Consider the following 10,225-nt stretch of genomic DNA (forward strand, 5'->3'; position numbering starts at 1 on the left):
TTTGAACTCAGGACCTTCGGAAGAGCAGTCAGTGCTCTTAACCGCTGAGCCATCTCTCCAGCCCCCAGAGACTGATTCTTAAGGATGTTTTCCATATAGGATTCTGTTGTCTGAGAACTAATGACATTTAAATTTTGCCTTACCAGTCCATGTGTCCTTTCTTTCTTTTTCTCGACTAATTTCCCTGGTTAGACCTCTGGTACTGGTGCTGGAGCGATGGCTTAGTGATTCAAAGTGTATACTGCCTCTGCCGAAGACATGAATTCAGTTCCTAGCATCAACATTGGGATGCTTACAATTGCCTGTAAATCCAGCTTCAGGGACTCTGATGCCCTCTTCTGGCCTTCACAGGCACTGCAGTTACATAGGTGCATATACCAACCACCCACCCCAACATACACACAATTAAAAGTAAAAATAAATCTTAAAAACCCTCCAGTACTGTGTTGACTATATTTGTCTGGTTCTTGGTCTTCAGAGGAAATATTGTCCCTGTGCACTATTACTCACAGAAACCTTCCTTGAGAATCATCTTATCCTCACACAGTTGTCAAGTCTAGAATTCCTCATAGTCACCCTGTCCTTTCTACATTGCAGTTAGGTCAGCTCTTTCTTGTGGAGTTCCCTTTGCTATCTTTGTGTTCTCCTTTTGTACTTAGTGAAAGAAGAAGCAGGTTTTCTCCCTGTATCCCTAGAACCTTCTGGCCCCCAAACTTCCATTACTTACAATCCATTCCTCCATTTTCCCAAGGCCCCAGACTTCTGCTAACCATCTACCCTAGTTTTACAGTATTTTGCTAAAAGGTGATTGTACTGCTGTTAGATTTTCCTGGAGTTTTTAGTTGCCTTTCTTTTTTTCTTTCTGCTGTGCATTCTGTGGAGTTCTTATATATCCATATATCCAGAATAGAAAAATACAGCCATAGTTTCAGGCAAGGTCTCTCTACATAGCCCTGGTTGTCTCAGAACTCTCTATACACTGGACTGGCCTAGAACTCACAGAAATCTACCTGTCTCTGCCTCCAGAGTGCTAGGACTAAGAACGTGTGGGACCATGCCTGGCTATGGTCACACTTTCTATGGAACACTCTTTGGAAACCTGCCTTCTGAAGTTTTCTAAACTTTCTGCTTTATTCAGGACTGGTGGTTCCTCAGGGTCCTCTCCAGCTAGAGTCTACCTCCTCTCCAAGTCCCTCATCTTCTTATGTATCAGCTAGCACCCAGTAAGGCAGGGCTTGACAAAATCCTTGGGACATACCTGGGAGGAGAAAATCTCAACAGAGAAACTGCCTCCCTCAGACTGTCCTGGAGACATAGCTATGGACATTTTCTTAATTGATAATTGATGTAGGAAGGCCCTGCCTGCTGTGGGAGCTATCATCCTGGCTTAGGTGGCTTTAGGCTAGCCAGAGGAAGTGAGCTCATGATCAGTACTCCTCCATAGTCTCTAGTCAGTTCCTGCCTCAGTTTCCCTTGATGATGGACTGTGACCTGTGAGCCAAGTAAGCTCTTTCCTCCCCTCAGTTGGTTTTGGTCAGTGCTTTATCACAGTGACAGAAGAGTGAACTAGAAAAAGGCTACATCTTTAAGTAACTCCTATGCAGTAGGGTCAACGAAGTGAATATTTTTGAATGTTTGAAAATCTGAAAACTGCCTCTATTTTGTGCTATGGTTTGAACCTGGTTTGCCCTCCACCAAAATTCACACTGTAAATTCCTCAATGTGGCAGAGGTGGGGCTCCATGGAAGAAATCTGGATTGTGATGTAACTGTCTTAGACAGTTTATTTGCATAAATTAATACTGCCCCCTGAGAGCTGGTTGTTGGCCATTGGCCTGGATTAGCTACCCAGAGTCTGTCATACAGCAAGTTCTCCCTTGCCATGTGAGTGACCTCTTCAAGCATGCCCTCTCCTCTGTGCTTTGAGCCAGGAATTGAAACACTCTGAGGTCCCCATCAGAAAATTTTTAAAAATCTCCCATTCTCTCATTTTTGTCCTCCTAAGTTGTAAGTTAACTAAACCTCTTTTCTTTATAAGTTACCATTAGGTGTTCTGCTATAATGACAGAAAGTGGACCAAGGCATTCTGCGTCAGACTTGATTGATACTTTGGCTGGGTATAAAATAAGTTTCTCAGTTTCCCTCAGAAATCTCTAGGTCATACTCCATTTTCCCCATAGCTTAATATATTGCTTATAGGAAACTTAAGTCTGAGTCTTTTTTTTTTCTTTCTACTTTTGTTTTTCTTTCAGGAGTCTTTCCTGGCTTATATGAAATTTCATGATGGTATATTTAGGTTTGATCTTTTATCAGGTTGTTTTACCTTGAAAACAGACATTAAGACATTAAACCAGTCTGCCGCAAGTCAAGTTTGAGAGCCTGCTTTGGCTTTTTTCATTTGGAACTGAGGAGGCTATGGCAAGGCTGAGTATTCTGATACAGACCCTTTAATGTATTCTCTCATCTCCAGCCCTAGTGATTCATCCACTAGTGTCAAGCTTCACAGTTCTGAGTCTAGAAACTTCCAAGTTGGTTTTCTATTCTCAGCTGTGATGAAGATAAGCATAGGGAATAATTTAGCAACCTAGGACTCCACTTGTCTTGGGCTATACCCATATCCCTCTTTTTTTATTTTTTGAAAAATTTCCTTTTTATTTATTCTTCTCTCATATATTACATCCCCACCTACAGTTTCCCTTCCTCCCCTCCCCAAGTCTTTCCCTCCCACATCCCCTTTCCTCAGATTCATACCCCCCCCTTCACCTACCCTCAGAAAAGAGCAGAACTTTCAAGGACATCAACCAAATACGGCATAACAAGCTACAATAAGACCATGCACATATTCTCATATCCAGTCTGGATGAGACAACCCAGTAGGAGGAAAAGGGTTCCTGTAGGTTTTAATTTTTTTCTCACTCTAATTTTAATAACAGTTCTTAAACACATGAACTTCCCTTCTAGCCCACCACCCACCAGAGGAGGTGGAAAGGGAAGGTTATTAGGACATGAGGAAGTGGACTTGTTTAGAAATTGTTCTTTGGAGCAAATCCCATCTGCATTGTATGGAAATCAGCATTTCAGTTCACAGGAATCTTCAGCGACAACTCAATCCACTTGCAAACTTCACAAATATACCAACAGTCCAGGTTGGTAGTGTTGGGATAGCAGAAGTGGTGGCATGACCTAACAGACAGCCAGGCCTCAGCTGAATCAGCATAAGTCAGCAGGAGGAACCAGGACCACCAGGGACATCAGGAGAAGTTCTTGCCTGTGTATCTCTCAGCGAAACGGAGATCAAGAAGGATTGCAAAGCTAGCTATGTCTCTGACAGGTTCTATTTATACTCCCTCCAAACATCACATGTCCTCCACAGGTCTTGCCTCAGTCTGTCTTAGCAAAACTCCATGTGAGTCTATATTCATTGACATCACTCTGCCAATCATCCCAAGACTGAGGAAGCAGAAATTAGCTTCAGGAACCTCTTGAGAAGTTTTTTTGGTGTATTTCTCCCTATGGAGTCCCGACAAATGGAGCTCAACAATGCATGTAGGGTGAACCAATACATGTATGTTGTTGGCAAAGAATCCTTCATCATGCATCCTTTCACATGCTTGCTTTAGCAAAACATCCTTTCACCTGTGTCTGCTTCATGAAACATTCTTCAACATAACTGACTTTTTCAGAAACCCACAAGTTTCCACTTCAGGCCCCCAAAGCAGGCAAAAGAGTTTGAGACAGCCCCTGCTTCCACTTTTAGGAATCCTACAAGAACACTGAGCTACACAACCCTACATATATAGAGAGGACATATATACAGTTAGATGCCTACAGGCTCCCTGATCTCTGTGAGCCCATTTGAGTCCCAGTCAGTTGATTCTGTGGACAGTGTTCTTGTGGTGTCTTTGATCACTCTGGCTCCTCCAATCCTTTTTCCACTCCTCCACTGGACTCCCTGAGCTCTGCCTAATATTTGCCTTTGGGACTCTGCATCTGCTCCCATCAGTTGCTGGATAAGGCCCTCTGATGACAATTATGCTAGGCTAGACTCCAGCACATCCTGCAGGCATGACAAACTATACGTTAGGTTTTTGGCTGAGTTGGCCCACACCAACTGATGGCCTGGCACCACAGTGTCCTCACTTGTATGCACATACCTCTTCTCATCAATGCACTAGTAACCTGTTATCACAGACCCCTACTTGCACTATACCAGCTTTAAACAGTGAAATAAGTTCTTTCTTTCCCTTAGCAACTGTGGTGGTTTGGATGAGAATGGCCCCCACAAGCTCATATATTTGAATAGATGGTTCCCAGTTGGTGGAACTGTTTGGGAAGGGTCAGGAGGTGTGGCCTTGTTGAAAGAGGCCTGCCTGTTGAGGTTTCAAAAGTCTCCAGAAGTTCATTCTCTCTGCCTTGTGCTTGTGGATCAGTTGTAAGCTCTCAGCTACTTCTCCAGCACCATGTCTGCCTGCCTGCTGCCATGCTCCCCTCTGCCATGATAGTTATGAACTCTTGCCTTCTGGAACCAAGAGCCATAAAGTTAAATGTTTTCTTTTATAGATTGCCCTGGGTATGGTATTTTGTCACAACAATAGTAAAGTCTTAGTGAAGGTTTCTATTGCTGTGATAAAACATCATAACTGGCTGGACTGTAGTGCTGCATGCCTTTAATCCCAGCACTTGGGAGGCAGAGGCAGGTGGACTTCTGAGTTCGAGGTCAGCCTGGTCTACAGAGTGAGTTCCAGGACAGCCAGGGCTACACAGAGAAACCCTGTCTCAAAAAAAAAAAAAACAACAAAAAACAAAACAAAACAAAACAAAACAAAAAACCCAACCACACAAACAAAACAAAACAAAGCAAAACACAAGCAAACAAGCAAACAAACAAACAAAAACAAAAAAAAAATCACAACCCAAATCAAGTCGAGGAGAGAAGGGTTTATTTGGCTTACAGTTTCACCTCATAGTCCTTCATCAAAGGAAGTCAGGACAGGAACTCAAGCAGGGCAGGAACTTGGAGTCTCAGAACTGATGCAGAGGCCATGGAGGGGTGCTGCTGACTGGATTGTTCTTCAAGGCTTGCTCAACCTGCTTTCTTAGAGAACCCAGGACCACCAGCCCAGGGATGGCATCACTCACAATGCACTGGGCCCTCCCCCATCAATCACTAATTAAGAAACTATCCCACAGCCTGATCTTATGGAGGCATTTTCTCAATTGAGGTTCCCTTCTTTCAGATAACTCTAGCTTGTGTCAAGTTGACACAAAATGATCCAGCACAGTAACTGAAACAACAACCCTTTGACAACATCCTGCTTCTATTGAAACACAAACTGGCACTACTGGAGCCTGCCTTGATGGCTTCTGGTTCATCAATGCCTACACATAACTGGGCATGAATATGATAAAATCATTCATATTATAGAAAGGGATGAGCACTGTAGAAAAGAGGTCATCTAATTCAATCTGCCAGTCAAGATAGAGATACACCAAAACCACACCCCTTTTGCAGCCCTCCTGCTTTTGAACTCATGGAAGGAAGCTCTAGACAAAAAGGGCCATTGGCTGTTTTCACTCAAGTGGCTGCTGTCAATTTTGACAATATAGACATATTCTATTGCTTTGCTTCAATAAAGTTTGCTCCCTACTTTGCAACCTGTGAGGTTTTATTTCTTTCTTGAGTTAGAGGCCAAGAACCTAAGAATCTGGCCCAGCTCTTCCACCTGTGTTTGCATTTCAGCCGTTTATTGGCCTTCCTTTAGTCGATCCACTCCTGTCCATCCTTTTCAACTAAACTCCTGTGAATCCCTCTGACCTACCAGTGACCCTCTCTGTTCTCTTCTGAGTGTGGGATTGGGTCTTTCTAGTTTGTTATCATTTTCCTGGGGTCGGAGGAGGAAAATGGCACAGGGTGTTCCGCTTGTCTTCCATCTTTGTCCCATCCTTTCCCAACCGTATCTCTATGTTAGAGTAGTTGTTGTGGGCCAATCTTTTGTCATCTGCTTTCTGGTTGTATCTCAATCTTAGGAAGCCCCCACAGAAGAGGGTCAGAGGTTGAAGAGTAACACCATGGTGTTCCTCCTTTCTTGTGAGCATTTGCTATTGGAGTCTCTTCCCAAAGACCTCTCATCTCCTGCCTGGTGGCCTCTTTTATGGTACCCTGGATTGACTGGTAGGAACTTCATCTTTTTGTGCCAGTCATGGCAAAAGGCCCCAGCTCTTGCTAACTATGCCTTTGGGGTTTTCTTGTAATCACATCTTCTCTCTTTTTGAAATGTCTCTTTTACTTATCCTTTGACAATTTCATACATATATACAATGTATCTTGGTCCTATTGACCTTCCCACTCTCTCAGAACCCCTGGCAACACATCTCCCTCCCATCTTTATGCTCCCCCTCTTATGTGTTATTTTGTTACTGAGTCCTTTGAGTGCTTCCTGCTGGGATATTTACCTGCCATGTTGGTTGGTCTTGTGCAGGTGGTAATAGCTGTGGTGGCTTCCTTTCACACACACCTTTGAGCCATCTGCTATGCTTTCCTCAGTGGATCCAATTTAACTGTGATTTTATGTCCCAATGAGACAAGCTATTGCAAAGACGATGTGAATGCTGACTGGCTGTCCCCCATATGCCAGGCACAGGGTCCCAGTCATAATAATACTCCTTGGTGCAGAGAGGTTGTTTTAATACTTTATCATAGTGATGCTGTCAACTTGACTCCATCTGGAACCAACTGAAACACAAGCAGCTGGGCATAACAGGGAAGGACGTTCTTGACCAGATCATTTGGAATGGGAAGACCCACCCCAAATCTGGACCACACCGGTTGGTGGCAGCCCACATTAAAGATCAGGGAAGCAGGACACTTTTGCCTTTTGCCTGCCTTTCCGGCTCTCTCGCAGGCAAGTTCATCCATCCTGTTGCTGAGGCACTTCTTTGCTGGTATGAGAAGCAGCCATTAGGATTCCAATGTAGACTGAAGATCAGCAACTCTCTAGGAATCCTCTATGACTCTGGCACCAGATTGGGGCTACTAAGATGTCCAGTCTGTGGACCGAGCACCTACTGGAATCTTGGCCTTTCCATTGGAAGGCAGCTGTTATTGAACTACACTGATCACAACCTGTAGACACTCTAACCCCCTTCATGTGTGTGCACACGTGTACACATGTGTGTACGTTTGTATGTGTGCATGTCTGTTTGCATATGTGTCTTTGTGTATACCTATATGTGCATGTATTTGTGTACATGTGTGTATGCTGTATGTATGCACATGCACATGTGTATGCATACATGCTCGTGCACATATGTGTGTGCATGTGTGTGTATGCATGTGTGCACATGTGTTTGTGTGTCTTCACGTATATATTCATTCCATCAGTTCTGTTCCTGTAGAGATCCCTGACTATTTGAGCTTGCTCTTGATTAGGAAGCTCTGCTCTAATTTCCCAGTTTCTGTTGCTCACAGAGTACCTTATCAAGAGGGAGCATCTACCCTATGCTGCTGTAACCAGTACTGGAGTAATGACATTTTCCTGGCCTAGCCCTGAGTGTTTATGTCCATAAAACTTTAAAATTCTGCACCTGTGAGGGCTGGAGAGATGGTTCTGTGGTTAAGAGCACTGGCTGCTCTTCTAGAGGTCATGAGTTCAATTCCCAGCAACCACATGGTGGCTCACAACCATCTGTAATGGGATGTGATGCCCTCTTCTGGTATGACAATGACAGTGTACTCATATACATACATAAAGAAATCTTTTTTAAAAAAATTGTACCTGCTTCTGGGTACGGGTGAGTCCTTCTGACCACTGGCCAAGCTGTAAGGGTCTCAGCTGAGTGAGGGGAGAGCTTCTGTAAGACCTGTTGAGCCTTAGCTTACCGGAGACCCCCTGAGTGAATCGCATGGAGCTTGATCAATGCAAAGAACATGAGGATTTTTATTTCATTCCATTGAGGCTGTCTCAGACCCTAAGGAAAGGAAGCGACCCCCCACAGCTTGTTCAGTGAGCTTTTATACAATTTTCAGGGCAGCAGTCATTAGACACAATGCGATTGGTTGAACAGTGTGACTTTTAAAACTGATTGGTCTTCAGGGAATGAGGTGGCAAGGATTTCCCTTATCTGAAGGTGGGCAAAGTTCCACCCTGCGGAATGTGTCCCCACTCGCAGGTTGTTTCTCACCTTGTGATCTGAGGAATGTTAATTAGCCTTTCCCTTCCAGAGAGTTCTGCTACCTTCCTGAAGTTCCTGAGCTTATTTTATTAAGGAAATTCCTGGCCTCCTGGTGTTTTTCTGAGATGTCCCTGTTTACTCAGATCTTACACTTCATCTTTGGTTTGTCTTTCTCTCAGCTACAGGATTTCAGGTTTGCAGGCACAAGTGTCTCTTCCTCTAGACTGAAGTTCCCATGTCCTTGTTAGGTCTGTGCTTCCAGCAACCAGTCCAGAGGCTGTCCATAGCAAGACTGAAAAGATTATTTGTATAATGGTGGAAACTGTCCTCAGACAGCTATAAAACCACAACCCCCCAATTGAACATCCTCTCTTCCACTCTCTCTGTCCAGTTTTGCTCCATAAATTAATGACTAGGGGGCTCTGGCTCTTCGGGGAAGGCGATTCATCTCAGTCTGCAGACCCCCATATGCGGGAGAAATGAAGCATTCCATTATTTCTTTTAAATCAAAATAAATTGGATTCTGAATTCTCACATGATTGGGTTGGTGTCCTTGTGATTCCAGCCATCTTGGGGAGTAAGAATGGAGCATCTCCCAGGCATCTGAACAATGAGACAGGAGATCCACACCCACCATCACTGTCAGCCCAACCATAGCAGCCCAGTCAGCCGTGGTGGCTTGTGTGAACTTGGCCCTGCACTCTCTCCCAACACCAGGACCCAGAGTGGTGGCTTTGGCTTCTTAGAATTCATCAAACCAGTGTCTCCCCATGGGACCTCACTGTCTTTAGTGCCTGTGGCATTGCTGAAACACCTTCCTCAGAAGGACATTGTCTTAACCGGTGTTCTATTGCTGTCAAGAGACACCATGACCATAGAAATTCATATAAAGACAGCATTTAACGAGGCTGGCTTATAGTTTCAGTGGTTTAGTCCATTATCTTCATGGCAGGGAGCGTGGAGGCATACAGGTAGACATGGTAGCTGAGAGTCTTACACCTCTGAAGGCAGCAGGAGAAAAGACTCTGTGGCTGGTTTGGGCTTTTGAAACTTCAAAGCCCACTCCCAGAGACATACCTTCTCCAACAAGGCCACACCTACTGCAACAAGGCTACACCTTCTGATCCTTCAGTAGGGCCATTCCCTCATGACCAAACATTTAAATATTTGAGTCAACTGGGGCCATTTTTATTCAAACCACCACATACCACTCCCTGGCTCAGGTAGACTTATAGCTATATTATAATGCAAAAATGCATTCAGCCCAACTTCAGAAGCCCCCACAGTCTAGGCCAGCATGGTAGCACACACTTTTAATTCCAACATTTGGGAGGTAGATGCAGGCATACAGAGCACAGGGACACTATCTCCTCTGAAGACCAAGAACCAGACAAATATAGTCAGCACAGTATTGGAAGGTTTTAAAGATTTATTTCTATAAGACAAAATAAATCATGTATGCCTGCATGCTGCCATGCTTCCCCCCATGATGATAATGAACTGAACCTCTGAACTGTAAGCCAGCCCCAATTAAATATTTCCTCTTATAAGACTTGCCATGGTCATGGTGCCTCTTCACAACAACAAAACTCTAACTAAGACAACATGTATGTGCACATGGGCGTGAAAGACCCCCAGAACTGGGGAGATCCTTACTCAAGTCGGGACCACCCAATGACTCACAAGAGACTGGACTTGCTGCAATCACATGAGGTTTATTGGGGATACCGGTACTGGGGTCCATCTCGTGACCTTGCCCGCCAGAGTTCGACTCCGAACACAAGAAATGAGGAGTATTTAAAGGACCACAAGCTGGGGGGCGAGGAGAGGGTTACCAAGGAAACATGACAAAAACAGTGGAAACTTTCAGAGGGACCCAACCCAAGGTATTCAGTTAGGGAGGGGAACACATTCATTCTAGGAATGTAATCTTCATCTACTGGTGGACAGGGTGGAGAGTCTGGAACCAGAGCCCTGAGGCTCTGGGTTAGCCAGGTTCCTGGAACTAGCCAGTCTACATTCCTGGCTGGCTACAGTGGCCCTCCATGTCCTTT

Source organism: Mastomys coucha, unplaced genomic scaffold (assembly GCF_008632895.1).
Source record: "Mastomys coucha isolate ucsf_1 unplaced genomic scaffold, UCSF_Mcou_1 pScaffold21, whole genome shotgun sequence".
Lineage (NCBI taxonomy): Eukaryota > Metazoa > Chordata > Mammalia > Rodentia > Muridae > Mastomys > Mastomys coucha.